General features: G+C 34.4%; 1 protein-coding gene across 3 annotated transcripts in view; it reads right to left on the bottom strand.

The window, feature by feature from the left end:
• SKAP2 (src kinase associated phosphoprotein 2) overlaps positions 1 to 17,141 on the bottom strand; it is a 162,185-nt gene that overhangs the window by 74,310 nt on the left and 70,734 nt on the right. The window lies entirely within an intron of this gene.

Here is a 17,141-nt window from a genome sequence, read left to right as displayed (position 1 = left end):
CATAATACTTCTTGATGGTAGAAATTGAAAATTTGTAACAAGATATAAAAAGTAGTAACTGCTCTTTAAAAAAGATGCATTCTCATATCGTTTAGACCTCCTGTCACTGTACCTACAATGACCAAGAGTATGCCACCATTGAAGAAGATTCACACTGATTCAAAGAATTAAGGCTATACAAATCGAGATATAATGACACAGGAAGGCTAATATAACCTTATCTGGTGAACAACAGAAAAGAGCTGCCAAACATTTGCCAAACACCACAATTACATGACTTCACCATGGGAAACTACGCAACAGACACTTACACATTTCAACAGATTCACAATTACATTATCAGCTCAGTTTCACTATCAAAATTCACACCCTTGTCCCCAAAATAAGTTTAACTCTCATCCTTAATACTCTGGCACATAGCAGACATTCAAAAAATGTTAGCTTTTATTAATTGTTATAATTAAATATTATTATGTGTTAGTGTAACTATCATTTGAATGAATAGATGTCAATGTATATTTAAGACTAATGTTGCTTAGAGAATTTTAATGAGAAAGAAAGAAAAATGATTTGGTTACTGCACAAGTTAAGCATTCTAGTTAGTTTATTTTATTATTATTTTTGTTTGTTTCAAACATCATTGCGATAAAGAAACGTTGATCAGCTGCCTCTCACACGTGCCCCAATCGGGGAATCTAACCCACAAGCCAGGTATGTGCTTCAACCAGGAACTGACCCCATGACCCCACCTGGCCTATGGGTCGATGCTCCAACCAACTGAACCACACCGGCCAGGAGAGCATTGTCGTTATTTTTTCCTTTTGGCTAGGTGAAAGTAGTTGATGAAGAAATTATAACTAAGGGGAAAGAAAAGAATTAACCTATATTGTAGAGTAGCCTGTTTCTACTGCAGACAAATACTACATGGGCTTGCTTAAGTGGCCACAAGTTTTCGGTACTCTAAGGAAATAAGCATATACTGACAAAGACTAGTTTCCTCTTATAACATGAACATGCATTGCTTGTATAATAGTCCAGTTTTTCTAAAGCAGCTCGACATATTAAACATCGAAAATAACACCCTACAAGAGCAGGCAAGGAACGGGTCATCTTCCAACATGCAGTTTGGGAATCCGAAACATGCGCAATGGTAGCAAGGTCTCAGTAAATAGAAATAAGCATGTATCAAGTGCCTACTATATTCCTAGCAACTCAGAAGGGGGAAAGGCAGTAGTGGAAACAAAAAAAAAATCTTTTTATTGTTGTTCTATTACAATTATCCCAATTTTCCCCCCACTGCTCTCCACTGTCGTCCCCACCCCTGCTCCTACAGTCAGCCCCCCCCCCCCCATTGTCCATGTCCGTGGATCATTTATACATGCTCCTTGACTAGTTAGGGCGGTATTTTATTCACAAGGCCACTATTTTAAAAGATAACTCAAGAGTTCTAGAATCTCTTAAAATTTTTGCCTTAAAATAAACTGAGTATATAGTGGGCGTAGTCTACCAACAAGCTCTAAAGTAATACATTTTAGAATCTGAAAAATGAAGAAGAGTTCCATTACTTTCAATATTTCATGCATTATAATTTTGTATAAAGGTAGAAAAGTGCTTTATTTCCTATATATTTCCAGATGATATCCAGGAGCTTGTAGACATTTCTGGCTGAAAGGCACATTGGGTACTTAGCTTTAGAAAACAGTCTATTGAACTTCAGTCCCTGAGCTCATTATTCCACACGTGCAATTTAATTACACTTTACTCCACATTTGCACACACAAAGTTAGATGTCATTTCCCTTATTTCTAGAGGGTCTATAACAGATACAAAGACACAGAGTTGCTGACACTTTTTTTCTTACTATTCTAAAATGTTTTAAGTGCAAAACTTCACTCATACCATCATATACCTACAAAACAATACAAAAATACTACTCCCTAATGAAGGAGAGAAACTTAAACTTAATGAATATAAATATTAAATAAAATGGTTTCAGATACCCAGAATCTTAGTTTTACATTAATACTAAATTCAAGACGCATGGTATAGGTTAAAGAGGTCTGTAATAAAATCCCTTCAGCAGGCTCTAAGCCTCTCTGGGTATCAGTTTCCTCATCTAACGCATGAAAAAATTAGGTTATATAATCTCTAAGGCCCTCCTAGTTCTAGGATTCCATGAAACATATCCACACCAATACTTTTTTTTTTGTACTTTCATTAACAAATGGCAAAGATCCAAGATGGATTCAACTTTCAAAGATATTAAACGTGGAAACTGTTCACAACATATTTTTTGTTGTAAAGCAACTGATAACTTCCTTTAGACCTAGCATAGAATTGTTTTGTCATTTTAAAGGTTTAATTTCCAGCTAGAATCTTGGTCCAGAATATCTCTAAAGAAAATAAATACATAAATTAAATATTTTTCATATTCTCCCATTCACATGGAAAACTTGGAATTTCCCATTTTTTAACAGTTTTTTAGTGGCAAAAAGAAAATTATTATTTTCAATGGACAAATGAAACAATAACCTATAAGAAAAAATCACCACAGTCAGTAAAAATTACTAATTACATTAATTCAGCATAGTCCTTTCATAGAGCTTATCTTCTCACCACTATTAGTCTCTTCAGAAAGGATTAATCAATGAATACACTGACTAGTACTGGTGCTATCTAAGGTTATCATAATTGGTCCTTTAAAAAAAAGGCTCATAGCATGCTCAGACACAAAGACGATCAATTTCTAATTAGTAAGACCATAAAATTCCCAGGGGGTTAAGCCGTGGGGACAAGGCTTTAAACACTAATACAGTGACCCATGTAATGACACTTGAGGGCAAAAGCAGAGGGTGCAACTAACAGGTTTGCCATCTGTCAGTCTCTCCTCTCCCTGTACAGTGGCACGTCACTTTGAAAGCTACCAAGCAAAAATGAATAACTATTAGGGTAATTCAAGTCTGTCTTTATTAGCTTCACTTCTTGAAATGGAAATTCCTACAGCCTCATGGGAGTTTCAATATGTTTTCAAACAGGTCTATCTGAAACCAAAGAAGACATTTGCTATTCATATTATAGCTATATGCATGCAGGAGACGCTTCATGAAATGTGGTCGAAAGACACATTAAGGGTCTATTCACAGTCTAATCGAAAGCTTCTAATTGATATAAAAATATATATATACATATATAATTATGGTTGCTACCAATTTTCATGAAAGTCTACCAAAATATGTAAAATTCAAATGGTGATAATGAATGATTAAGAGAATAATTAATCAGCATTAAGGCAAATCTGAAATCAAGTGTGTTCATCAATATCCACTAACATAACAGTCAAAAAGCTACAGGTCAAAAGGAGAATTATATTATCCATTTCATTCACTTAAAACTGCTTCTTTTATTTTAGAGTATGCTTAAGTGTATGACCAGAATTTGAACTACGTAATTACATATCTGAAGATTGATTTTTTAGATAAATTTTTAATATAGGACTGCTGTCCTTAGCTCATAAAATTAGATATACAAAAAAAGTCTCTTAAATCTCTTTAAGATTTCTGATTCTTTGGTCTAATGATAGTCCACAAGCTATCACATTTTTATAATACAGAAGAATTATTCCTTATAGAATTAAAGAATGCTTTTTATCTAAAAATTCCAAAGTTACTGATCTGTAGAAAACCCTGTAAGATTTCCGCAAACATTTACAGCGATGGAAGCATATCAATAAACCGAATCAGTCATTTAAAAATTTGCTTCAATATAAGAAATTTCACTCTAAAAACAAGGCTACTATTTCATATATTCATAATAAAGGGCACCCTTTACACTTTTATATTTTGGTAAATGCCACTTTTTAATAATAGATCATTAAAAATTCACATAAAGAATTTAAATCAAATTTCATCTTTTATAACATGTATAGAGTAACTTCTCAGTTACTTTGTATCTGCCTAGATCTCTTTTTTAAAGTGGCTTAACACCAATTTATTATCTTAAAGTTTTGGAGGTCAGAATCCCAGAAAACATAGCACTGGGCTAAAATCAAGATGTCAGCAGAACTGTTCTTCTGAGGCAGGGGGTTCGAGGGGAGTGGGGGGGGGGATCTATTTCCTTGCCCGTCTAGCTCCCAGAGCCTGACCTGTTTCACTGGCTGTTGGCTCCTTTCCATGTCCACAGGCAGCAATAGCCAGTTAAGTCTTTCTCACAATGGCCTCTCTCTGGTTCTGATGCTTCTGCCTCCTTCTTTCCCACTTATGGATTCTTGTATGTTCATTGGGCCCACCTGCATCAGCCCTTATGGTAAGGTCAACTGATTAGCAAACTTATTCCACCTAGAAACTTCATATCCCTTTGCCATGCAAGAACACATTTACAGGTTCCAGGGACTAGGATGTAGATTTCTTGGGGGGACTATTATTATACCTTCTGCATCCCTTATTATACATAACAAGTGGCTACTAACACACACACAAACATATTTGCCTGTATCTTAATCATCTTCTTTAAAGCAAGAGAAATTTAATTCAGTTCAGAAAAAACAATAGCCTTTTTTAAAAGTCTATGATATATAAACACTTTGAGGAAATGAGATATAAGTTTAAAGTGGAATGCATTTTTCTCTTAGATAATATAAAATTAAATACATACAATTATGAACTGGGTTTTAATTTAATATGTTTTCTTTCACACAATAAAGTTGCCCTGATCTGATTTTGCATCTTAGAACTGTGGGCAAAACCCTGGGTCTTGGGTTCAAATTGCAGCTTGATCACTAGCTGTGACTTAGACAAGTTATCAATATTTAGTTTCATTAATTTCATTTTCAAATCTTTGAATGTAGGTAACAAGAGGGCATATTATGGAGAACTGTGAAGATTTAGTAAAAGAGCACTTCAGATTACTCTAAAAACAAGAAAGCTGAAAAGATAAAACACTACAATAAAGTTTGAAACTTAAATACTTTTTAACAAAGCAAATTTCTCCTAGCAAAAAAAAAAAAAAGAAATCTGATGTATGAAAAAATATTTGATGTATTATATAAAGATTAGTATAAACAAAAAGGAACACTCTTACTTATTAAACAAATAGTTACTTTGAGTGACATTCTATGGCATTACATTAATGACAATTATTTAAAATTAATTCAATTTAGAATTCTAGAATTTTCATTTCATTTTCTACAAGATTTCAGAGAACTTGACTTTGCTTCCTAAAAACATCTTTTTAAAAGACTTCTATTTTGATTTACAAACACACACACAAACATGGGACAGGTTAGTAATGGGAAACTAATATTTACAGAAAGAAAAAGACGCTTTTTTGTATGCAGATTCCTCTAGCAAACTGCATAAAAATAAGAAATGAATATAATTTAGACTGAATTATTTACTTCCTTTTCATTCAAGTATGTTTTATTTCCAGGTAGACTAGAGATTTTTATCCTTTTTCAATTCATGGAGCACATTAACTAATTACTAAAATTCTGCAGCAAACAAAAAAAAATACATTTTTTGCCAATCTGACAAAAATAGGTATAATTTTTATTAATTTACAACAATAATAATAATAGTAATAGTAATTACCTACCCTTTTTCTTCCAAAGGGACTTTTTTAAAAAATCAAGTGCCTATATTTGTATATAAAAATTTCAAGTACCAAGAATTAACCAATCAGACACAACTTCATATGCAACCTGACCAATAAGATACAACTCTATCATATGATCTATATATTTATGGTTCAAGACAGGGCATTCACACCAGACAGCTATTGTGTTGATGGTTGTTATTTTCATTTGACAATCTAAGGGGAAAGAGGTCAGTGCACTTGACTAAATAGTCATTTACTATATTTTTAAAAAATAATTGTGGCATGTGGGTTGAAAATCACTGACATAGACCATAGGGCAAGTTTTTACTTTTTCTTTTGCAGCTGTTTTATGTTGTGAATTTTAAGCTATAAATTTGTACAATTACTTTCAGAATAGGACTGACATTTTTCTAAGTTGTAATATTCTTTAAAGTTCATTTTTACTCACTTATTTTTCCTATTCTGGGTATAAAAAGTTTAGAGCCATTAATAACATAAATTCATATCTGAAATAGGAATATGCAGCATTAGAATGTCTTCTACACTGTATGATATAATGAAGCATATGTTTTTGGTTTTGCCTTAAAGAAAGAGAAAAGGTATAAAAACAATTGCCTTTCTGTGAAGAGGGTCCCCCCAAAAAGAATAAAATTAACTCTTGGAGGACACAGGCCCCTTGTAGTACAGGCTTCCTCCACTACGTGAGTGTTCTAGGAACCCATAAGTATCAGTGTACCAGTTGGCGTTGTTGTGAGAGGCTGCATTCGGCCTCACTGAATTTTTTTAAAGAGTCTTTGGGAGTGTTTGTCCACTTCATGATGGGTGATTTATGAGCACACCTGCTCACATTGCGCTGAGTGGTCAGCAGTTTTTGACCAAAACTGGCATGACCCCTGTGCCCTACCCTCACTATGCACCCAATCTTGCCCCCACTGAAGTTTTTGTTTGTTTGTTTGCCCAAATGAAAAAAGTCCTCAAATGGAAATGTTTTGCCAATGTGGAAGAGGTGAAACAAAAAATGGCAGAAGCACTAAAAGGCAACAAAATCGATGAATTCAAAAACTGTTTTGAGCAGTGGAAAAAACATCTTGACAGGGGAATTGCATCAAATGGAGAGTACTTTGAAGGTGACTGAAGTTTAAATATGTAAGAATAAATACACAATTTTTTTATAAATTATGAGTTTTTTGGGGTCCCCCCTCATATTCCATCTCCCCCCAAAATCTTATTATTGAGAGGTCGTTAAACATAAGTGAAAACTATTACTATAAAAAGCATCAAATATGAAATCATTTTATGACTAAGAAGTTAATAAAAAGTAAATATTTCTTAATAAAGACTGTCTATTTATAGTCCTACTCTGATTACTTGATTACTAAACTGGGGTGGATTACTAAAGCAAATATATTCCCAAATATTCTTCACATTTTAGTACTTATTACCTGTTTCAGTTTAGGAAGACAACTCCCTAATTTTTACTTAAATCAAAAAGCCTTAGGCATTTCCCCCCTTCTGCCATTCAAAGTGTTGTAAGTATGTTCTTAAAATGCGTATGTGCTCTGTCTTTCCTCTCTCCTTCTCTCTCTCTCTCCCTTTCTCTCTCTCTCTCTCTCTCTCTCTCTCTCTCTCTCTCTCTCTGTCTCTCTCACACACACACACACACTCTCACACACACATACTTTATCTTGCTTCCATCTAAAACAGGTCTCTCCATAGGTCTCTTTTTTTAAATATAGGTATGAAATCAATACCTATTCTTACCTATTATTATTATTACTAATTTAGGAATATACTGCTTCATTCCTCCTAAAAAGCATTTCACAGGTATTTGCATAGACACATGTGTTAAGGAAATTAAAGGCAAATAGGAGAAAAGTGTGTGTATACAGAGAAAGAAAATACCTGTATAGAAAAATACTAATTATGTTGCGGGAATGTGAGGGAAGGTTATAATGGGAATTCTTTGTATGATCCCTGCAATGTCATTTCTATAAATGACATTTCAAATTTAAAAATACATAAGTAAAAAATCATGGCAAGACTAGAAATCAGGGTAGAACACAAAACAAGTTGGAACTACAAAGTCATTTACACTTAGCAGGGGTGGGCTAAGGATGCAGTTATAAGCTTTACAACAACCAACATGAAGCAAAAAATAATAAATTATGTGATTCATTGCCCATAAGACAGATAAAGATCATTGCTCAAGGAGAAACATACAACAACTATTCCTGGTTCCTGGTACTGAAATGAGAAATAAATTTCTCCCATGTGTTCTCAATGTCCACAATAACATTTTTACAGTAAGTAAAATCAAAGTTTATAGGGCTTCTTTGTATAACATCACTCATATCAAGACAACAGCATAATGCCAAAGCAAAATTCAGTAAAAGTAATTCTACAGAGTATAAAACCACAGCTCCCAAACAGCACTGTTAAACTCAAGGATAAGATCACAGATTATCTATAGGAATAGACGTCCTACATATTTTTCGGGCAATCCTTCCAAAATTCTATTTGTCTTGATCAAACTTTAAATATTAAATCCCAAACAGAAGGGGAATCCCTTCAAGAAACTAACACAGCTATTCGTGTTACTGCATACAAATCATATCCCTTAACAAACAGCCAAGTTGAGGGTAATGTTGATATGCTCTTATTTATAAGTTTACATAAACATTTATAAAGTTTAATAGCTTTTCAAGGACACAGGACTAAATGAAGATCACCTTAACACAAAAACCAATCAGGAATTGCCCATAAAGTTTTAACTGAGTGCCATATGACTCTAGCTTGCAAAAGGTTTAAGCATATGCATACTTCACATAAACAAAACATCCACAAGACATTTTACTAAGAATGATAACATGCCTGCGTCCACTCTTCAGTATGAGCTGGTAATAATATACATACCTGAATACTGAGAGAATTAGAAAGTGTTGTTACCTATGTAACTGAGTAAATGACTAGAGAATACAATATTCTTAGCCTTTCCCCCCAGTACCTGAAAATAAAAGCATACCACATGCTCATCCTCTTTCTGATCCTTAGCTTCAGAGGGGAATGACTCTTAACAGCTATATGCGAGAATGGCCAGGGAGAGCAACATTCATGTGGTCACAAGTTTGTATTTTTCTCTAGACTTTGAGCAAAGGATTGTAAGACAATGATTCTCAAACTTGGATGTGCACCAAATCACCAAGGGTACTTACTTAAAATTATAGAGGTACAATTTTGAAGTAAACGCTCTACATTGCTCTTATTGGTATATATATTTTTAAAACTTCATTTAAGAGTTATTTATTGGGTTTATAAAAATGCTGTAATATTTAATACAAAATCAAAAGGACGTCGATAAGTAGATAAAATACAGTTCTGCAATTAGCACAACACTGAAAAAAGAAGAGAAATACACACACACACACACACATACACACACATTAAATTAGAGAAAAAAACTTATAAATTCCACAAAGGATGTAAAATTATGGAAATTTAACACTTGGTCCAATGATCTCTTACCAACCAAAGAAACCAGATATGGTATTACAGTTCCATATATGTATAAAAATTAGTACAATCATTCGTCTATCAAATGATGACTTTTCAAGGAGTGGATGGGAAAAGAATATTTGCATGGATGTTACAAAATACAATGAACTCTTGCAAATCAATAAGAAAAAAATAAAGAGCTTAACAGAAAAACAGGTGAACAATACGAACGAGACAATTTATAGAATAAGTACAAAGGCCAATAAGTATGAGAAAACATTGTTTACTGCTTAGTTGTCTTTCCCTCAACTCCCCTCACCTTTACTAGATAAGGAAGTGTAAGTTTTCTGAGCTTTGAGATCACAATTCTCTTGTCCACTGTATATTCCTAGTGCCTGGATTAGTGCCCAGGAACAGTAAGTACTCACTAAATTTTGCTGAATTAATCCACAAACCTCACAAAAACTAAAGAAACGAGCTAAAACAGAATACTACTTTTTTAGCTTATGAGACTGGCAAAAACTAAAAAAAAAAAAAAAAAAAAATTAATAACATCCAATAGCAGGAGAACAGAAAGAGATGGTACTCTCATGCACTGCTTTTGAGAATGTAACTTCGTACAGCTCTGTGGATGAGAATTTGACTCTAAGAATTCAACTCCTAAGTATCTATCCTACAAAAATAAAGCACCAGTTCATAACGGTGTATGTTCCAGAATAGACACTGTGACAACAGAAAATGGAAAATGTCCAGCAAAAGGGACATTATGAAGGCATTTTAAATATGCACTTATAGAGCTATGTGTATTAATGTGGGAAGGATATGTACTAATGTAGTAAGATGTTCATGATACTTAGATGAAAGACATAAGTTGTAGAATAACATGTATAATCATATCCCATTTTTTTAAAACCTTACTTTATATTTATTCTAGCACAAATATATTTGTACAATTCAGAGGGGGAAAGTCTGGAAGGGCACATTCAGAACTATGCATTTCTAAAGAGTTGTTTCTGGTGGGGAAAACAAATTTTTCTTTGTTACCAGCATGTATTACTTTAAAACTTTTACATAGAGAATTTTTAAATGAGACACAAAAACAGAAGGTATATAGGATTTTAAGTAATTTAAATTAAATCTTTTATATTATTTATATCATATCCAGAAAAGCTAACTGAGAATGTTCACATACCCGGCTATTCCTCAAACAGGCCAAGGCTCACGTACCCACGCAGCTGTTGCTCTGCCTGGATGTGCTACCCCTCACTTTAGTCTCGTTGTCATCCCTCCCACTCTCACTGTCTAGAAGCTTCCAGCTCACCCTTCAAGACACAACTCAACTTGCAAAAAGGCTTCCCATTGTGACAGGATAAAAACAATCTGCAAGAAAATTAATTCCTTTAAAAGATTAAAGGAAAATACTTTCTCTGACACAGATAATTCTTACGACCAACTTTCTGTGTTCTAAAAAGTCACTTAAATGAAACAAAATAGTCACTGATTTTTAATGATCCAGATCATTCTATACTTTCTAAAAATTTCCACCTGATTATAGAAACAACCAAAGGCTTCAAGACAAACTCTGTTCTGGAAAAAAATACTGATGGATTTTTGGAAGTCCACATGGACTAGACATGTTCTTGGTTAGAAAACAAGCATTGATGATGACCTTAAATTTTTTTTTAAATAAAACAAATCTAATTTTTTGATATTGAAAAAATAACACAACCGTGTATTTTTTGTTCTCCTTCAACTTAAGTACTTAACAGACTGATTCACGTAAAAATATGCATAAGAATAACTGTGCCAGACTATAACTGGTATTATAAAATCCACTTGGGAAATGAATTTTATGGCTCTCCCATAAACTTCTAAAGTCCTGAAGTTTTAGTAGATATGCTGACACAACTTGGACCATAACAGTTCCAGCAACTGCTGCTACAATAAATCTGTCAGGTCCTATAATGCCTATGACAAACCCATTAATATAAATGATGCACACTTCACACAGCACACTACGCAGCACCTGGACAAGTTATGTCATCTCCATTCTGAGTAGCAAATCAGTAATCAATATTTGTAAAAGCAGCAGCTAATCCTTTGTAAAATCACTGGTTCAGTGATTGAAGAGTTTGCTCAATCCACACAGTTAATCCCTCTTCATCTGTTTGAGCCCTCTGTTTATCCCAGCCTCTTATAGTGCCAGCTATGGCAGATTAATACATCTCCACACGTTAAACATGACCTGACAATCGACCCAGGATATTGCTGACAGGATAAGCTCGGACAAACGCTGGCCTTTTAAAAGGAAGCTTGAAATTAACATTCAGAACCCTAAAGTTTACAAATAGGCTCACCGCTCTCTCTTCCCGACCCCAGTCACCTGATTTACTGAATTCACACTTTTTTTGTCTGAAAAGTCTTAGGGCTGATCCTACAATGCTTATTCATAAAGTTGTTTTGTTATTAATATTTTTAAGTCAAGGTAAATAGAAGTTTTCTGGCCAAGAAAAAAGGCTCATCCGTACAGAACCATTTAGAGAATTTTTACATATGAAGGACCGGTTCTCAGCTAAGCATACTTCCAAGTTTCATTAAAATGAGAGAAAGTGGAATCAGGTAAAGATAACTGGTCTTTTAGAAAACTCAGTAGTGAATGGGGTAGGGAAGAGAGGGAACAAGAGCCAGAGAGAAAAGCATTTCCAGTTTACTTTCTAATTCAATATTTGTAGCAATATTTCCCTTTCCATATCAAATTCCACTGCAATGAAATACCAAGTCTTCAAAATAATTAAAAGCCAATACTGAAATTTTAAAAAATCTGATTTTTACCTTATTTAGTAATAATACATTCATATGTGATGTTAAAAATGAATAACAGGTTAAAGTGATAACTGGCATTGAAAATTTAGAGTGACATCTGAATTGTAATGTAAAAATGTCTTACATGGCATGTTGCATATTTTAAGACTGTGACCTTAAAATCTAATTGCTTTTCAGATATTAAGCAAAATAATTTGGTAGTCAGTTGAATTTGCTATAAGAATCACACACATCACCATCACCAAATCTTACAAGACAACTGTTTCTAATTAGCCTTACTGAAAGGACTGATACACAGAGTGGATAAAAAGACTGCAATACTAATGTGATAGATATTATAGGTGATTTGTCCATGTCAAGAAAATGGCACATTAGATAAGCAGAAAAGTTTGCCAACAGCTAAGAAAAATAAACTTTAAATCTCTTTCAAACCACAAGAATGGCTTTAGAGGTCGCAGGCACCAATGCTGTTCATACCATCTTGAAAAAGTGGTATTTCTCTGGTGTATTTAAATTATATTACAAAGTGCTATTTATACATAACTTTAAAAAATCTATTGTGCAAACTACATATTTACTCATATTGAAATCTTTTAGGTCTACTGTCACCTTTGAACCTCCTAATAAAATTCCTGAAGACTCTGGACATATGATTATTTTAATGTTCTCTCTCATACAAATACACGTAAAATGTGTGTGTATATGTATGTGTGAAATGCACACATGTAATGTTGCCCAGTAAGTCCTAGAGAAGTTAATGTTTGACTAATTTTTCAAATCATAGTGATGTTCATAAACAGCTTATGTTTTTTAAATGCAAATAAAACAATTTTCTAAGGGTTTTTTAAGCTTAAGGTAACTGAATGTTTCAAAAGACCAAAATCATAAACTTGCAACCTAATTTGCCAATGTTATATGCACATCAGAGACTAAAATAACACCCATGTAAGATGAGACATGTAATACTGGCCTCCTTAACAATACATTTTATCTGAACTAAGTTTCTAGTCAAGCATTAGTTTCAATTGTGTCAATGACCAATTGAAGTTATATGTTCTGAAGAAAATCTTATCTTCAAGTCTGAAATTTTAGATTTCTATAAATATTTTCACTTAAACTTTAGTAATACCAAATATTTACTTGCTGGAGTATCATTTTCTCATGTTTTTTAGTCATATTAATAAATAAGTTATCAAGATATTCCGTATTAGAAAATTTCAAAAAAGGAAAATTAGTGGTCATACTACAAGTGATCTAGCAATACCATATATTTTTTTGTAGATTCAGGCCTAAAACCATAAAGTCTGAATATTTTATTCTAAGGAATCCCAAAAGAAAAAAGGCAATAACTTTTTCCCAAAATTTGTACCATTATTAGGGCACAGCACACCATAACAGGAGGCACATGATGTCAGTTTGCTCCATTACAAATAGTGTTAATTTTCATCCCTATTTAAGGTGGTATCTGACAATTTCTGTACTGTAACATTACTATTTTAAATTTTATAATTAATAAGGATCTTATGGGGGAGATTCTCTGAGAAGATGTAAATAACCTGGTTCTTTCTCAAATTTTCTCCCACTATGTTTTAGCACTCACTGATAACTCTTGCCTGAATTATTTCTACCATGATTGCAAATGACAATTTTTCCAACTTTTTAAAAAAAATAAAGAGTAGAGATATTCTTTATATGGAAAAGCTAAAAGCTAAACAAATGATAACATTTTGAGAATTGAATATTTAGGACAGAAAAATAGTTGATTCTTGCCTGGTAGACTCTGCCAATATGACTGTGTGTGTGCATGTGTGTGTGTGTGTGTGTGTGTGTGTGTGTGTGTATTAACATTTTATAACTACATAGCAACTAGGTATAGAATCTCATAATGTATATATTGAGAAAAATGTGCAATAGAATATAGCAATGGCACAGTCATCCTTGATAGAAGAAAAAATAACAGATTAGGAATCAGAAGACCACTCCTGTCAGCCCCTAAACTTCATTGCGGGTACCTAGATGAATTCAAGCTTTCTAGAACTCACATGTAAAATAACAGACATAGAAGAGATAATTTGTAAGCGTCCTTCCAACTCTAGTATTCTATATCCTAATAACATTAAAATATGGTGATTTATGCAAAGGTTTTTGTTAAATCTTACCTTTACCACATAACATTTATACCCATCCGAAAAAAATGTAACACTAAAACTGGAGGAAAATATAATAACTGTTTAGGTAAGCCTTAACCAATGATATTCCAAAGGAAATAAAATCATAATTCCCCTCAGGAACCTTCTGGTTATGATTTATAACACAGTAGTCATTATTCTATTGTTTATTGTACATGGTGTAAATTTCTTCCAACAAAGAAAAAGAAAGCATTGCTTCTGCAAGATAAGTGTTATAATTTGTTAATATGCCAACTTACCCCCTAGGTATAGCTGGTAATAACAGGTTTTTAAATAATACTCAGGCTGGGACTTGAGGACTCAACGCTAAGGTACACCAGCCTACTCTAATCAAAAAGCCTGGCTTCTAACGCTCTTCTCCCAGACTCAAGAAAGAAAACAAATCTGAATTTTTGCCCAAATTTGCCTTGATGGCTTAAAGGAAAGGAAGTCAACAAATAGAGTTCAAAGATACAACAGACTTCTAGTAGTACATCTAATGATAAGGTGGTGATATAATTTTGATATCCACAAAGTTATAGTGAACATCTAGGCCAGAGTCAGCCATGCTCCTGTACATTCTATAGAAAATGTAAAGGGACAGGCACGCTTGTTTGTGTGATTGGTAGAAAATGCACAAATATTTATAGGATAAATATTTATATAATTACTAAAATGGGATACTTATGTTGCCAACTTTATATTTGTGACTTAGTATTTACTTTCTTCACGTATAAATGGGAATTAACCATCTGCTTGTCAATAAATGTACAAACCTGACAAAAGCAGATTTCACAGATTCTGAAAAAGATGAATAAGTACTGCATATAAATCAAATACGGTATTTTTTATTAAAATAATGGAAATGACCAAAGTAAAAGCTGGAGTGCTTTTATTCAGGTCATTCTTTCCACATGTGGCTAAAAGATGACACCAGAAGAGAAGCAAATAGAAAGTTATATTTGATAACAGTCTGATTTGGGGAGATGCAGGTGTGGGCATAAGCTACGTGGGAGCTGAACCGCTGAAGCTTTATTCACCTTCCTATTCCCATTGCACAGTGCCTGGAACATAATAATTTAATAAATGCATGTTGAATAAATAAGTGTTATTAAATAAAGATATATATTATAGGGATCATCCTTTATACCGAAAGATTATTTTTTACTTTCTACATGAAACAAACGTAATCATGGTGAACCACAAAGTCACATAATGATAAAACTCTCACTGAAGCCCATAAGTACTATGTAAATATCAGAAAAACCAAGGCCTATTGAACTTTTTTGTAGGCAGCACTTTACAAAGCACTTGGCACACATCCAGCCAGCCAGAGGAAATTCCAAGTGAAACTCAATCCATGTGTGTGTTTGTTCTGTGGGAGCCAATTATTTTTACGGCATGTAACTTTAATTGGTGGCAGATATAAAATATCACTGTATAGTTACGCTGCGTGTTCATTTGGCTCTGCGTAGAGCCTAGAATATCTAATAAACTTTTAACACTGATGGGAAATTTTGCACTCTTAGCATAATGCTGGGTCCAGTGATAACACGTAGCGTGTTCTACCCAGGCTTCCTGCAGTTCTACTCACTCAGTCCACTGATGGCCTTCCCAACTCAGAGCCATCTATTAGACTCAACCCCATGTGGGATGAGGATGATATTCTCCAGAAACACACTTTGTACTCCGGAGTTTAGACTCACGTTAACCGCCCCCCCCCCCAAAGAAAACCAAAGGGGCTACTTCAGGTGTGTAATTCTGAAGGCCCACAACTAGCGGCCACACACACCGCGCCCTGCCCCTTTGCTGTGGGCGTTGCTTACAGATCGGCTGAGGACGCCAGAAATGGAATCAAACACAATCTTTCTCACACAGTCTCTATCCCACGTCAACGAGGCGAGATAATCGCTATCTAAGGAGCAGTAATCATTTAGTATGAACTTGGCATATGTCAAAAGCCATGCCCTGGGGAGACAAAGGACAAAGAAAACACAGGTCCTGCCCTTAAAGGGCACATATCTTACACATGGAAAGCAACAGCATGTTACATAATATGTGTTACACAAGCGTAATATATAAACTGAATCATCAGTGACCAAAGCTGCAATCCCTGGGGGAAGGCTGCAGTAAGGTATGACCTGAGAAGCCGAGTGTGGTTGAGGAAAGCAGGGTTGGAAAATTATCACTCAGTACACTTCCTTCTCTCCCACATGTCAATCCTTTTTACAGGTAAGGGCTGATTTTAAAAGCACGACAAGAACAAACATGAAGAGAGACTGGCTTCAAAAAAGAGCCATATGCATCCTGAACAGCATAAAGGGGGGAGAAAGAATTCCAGCCTCCCTGCATTGCTGAAATGTGCGTTGGTGGAGCAAAGGACCAGAGAAAGTTGTACATATGTGTACAGATGCCCAGCTACACTGTCGGTCCAACGGCTCTCTCCCAGGGAGCAGTCGGACCCCTCACAGCTCACAGCCCCTTAGTTCAGGCGACCGTCCTGAATCGCTCTTTCCCTGAATGAATGTAAATCGTGCCAACACTCCTTTTTTGCCAAAGTCTAATAGGCAGGCAATGCCAGTCTAAAACTTTGGGTCTCAAGATATGCTATTTATAGGAAAACTTGTGTTGTGGTGCTGATTCCAATTACATCTCAGAAAGAATAGGAAGAGCACCAAGAATTTGTAAAGATTTTTTAACTCTGTCGCAAATATTTTGAGTTAGATCAAACTGTAATTGCAATTAAAAAAAAAAAAAAAGAGCAGTGTGCTACTCTCATCAGTTTACAAACACCTTATTCATTACCACCTCTGGTGGGTAAGTGGCCCCACATCACACACGGTGGTTTGGAAGAAAGAGTTGGTTAGTTTTATTGTAAAGGGAACTTTTTAAAGTCAGGTTACCCATGTCTGGTACAGTATTGGTTAAAAAATAATTTGCAGTGATGAGTGTCTTTTTTCTAAATCAGAGAGATGGAGACAAAGGTGGGGGTGGGGAGAGAGAAACTATTAAGAGGGAGCTCTCTCAGCTTTCTTCACACACGCACACACACACACACATATGTAT

This window comes from Furipterus horrens, unplaced genomic scaffold (genome assembly GCF_987537825.1).
Source record: "Furipterus horrens unplaced genomic scaffold, mFurHor1.1.pri manual_scaffold_9, whole genome shotgun sequence".
NCBI classification, from domain to species: domain Eukaryota; kingdom Metazoa; phylum Chordata; class Mammalia; order Chiroptera; family Furipteridae; genus Furipterus; species Furipterus horrens.
The sequence above is the reverse complement of the archived record's forward strand: the minus strand, read 5'-3'. Positions and strand labels throughout refer to the sequence as shown.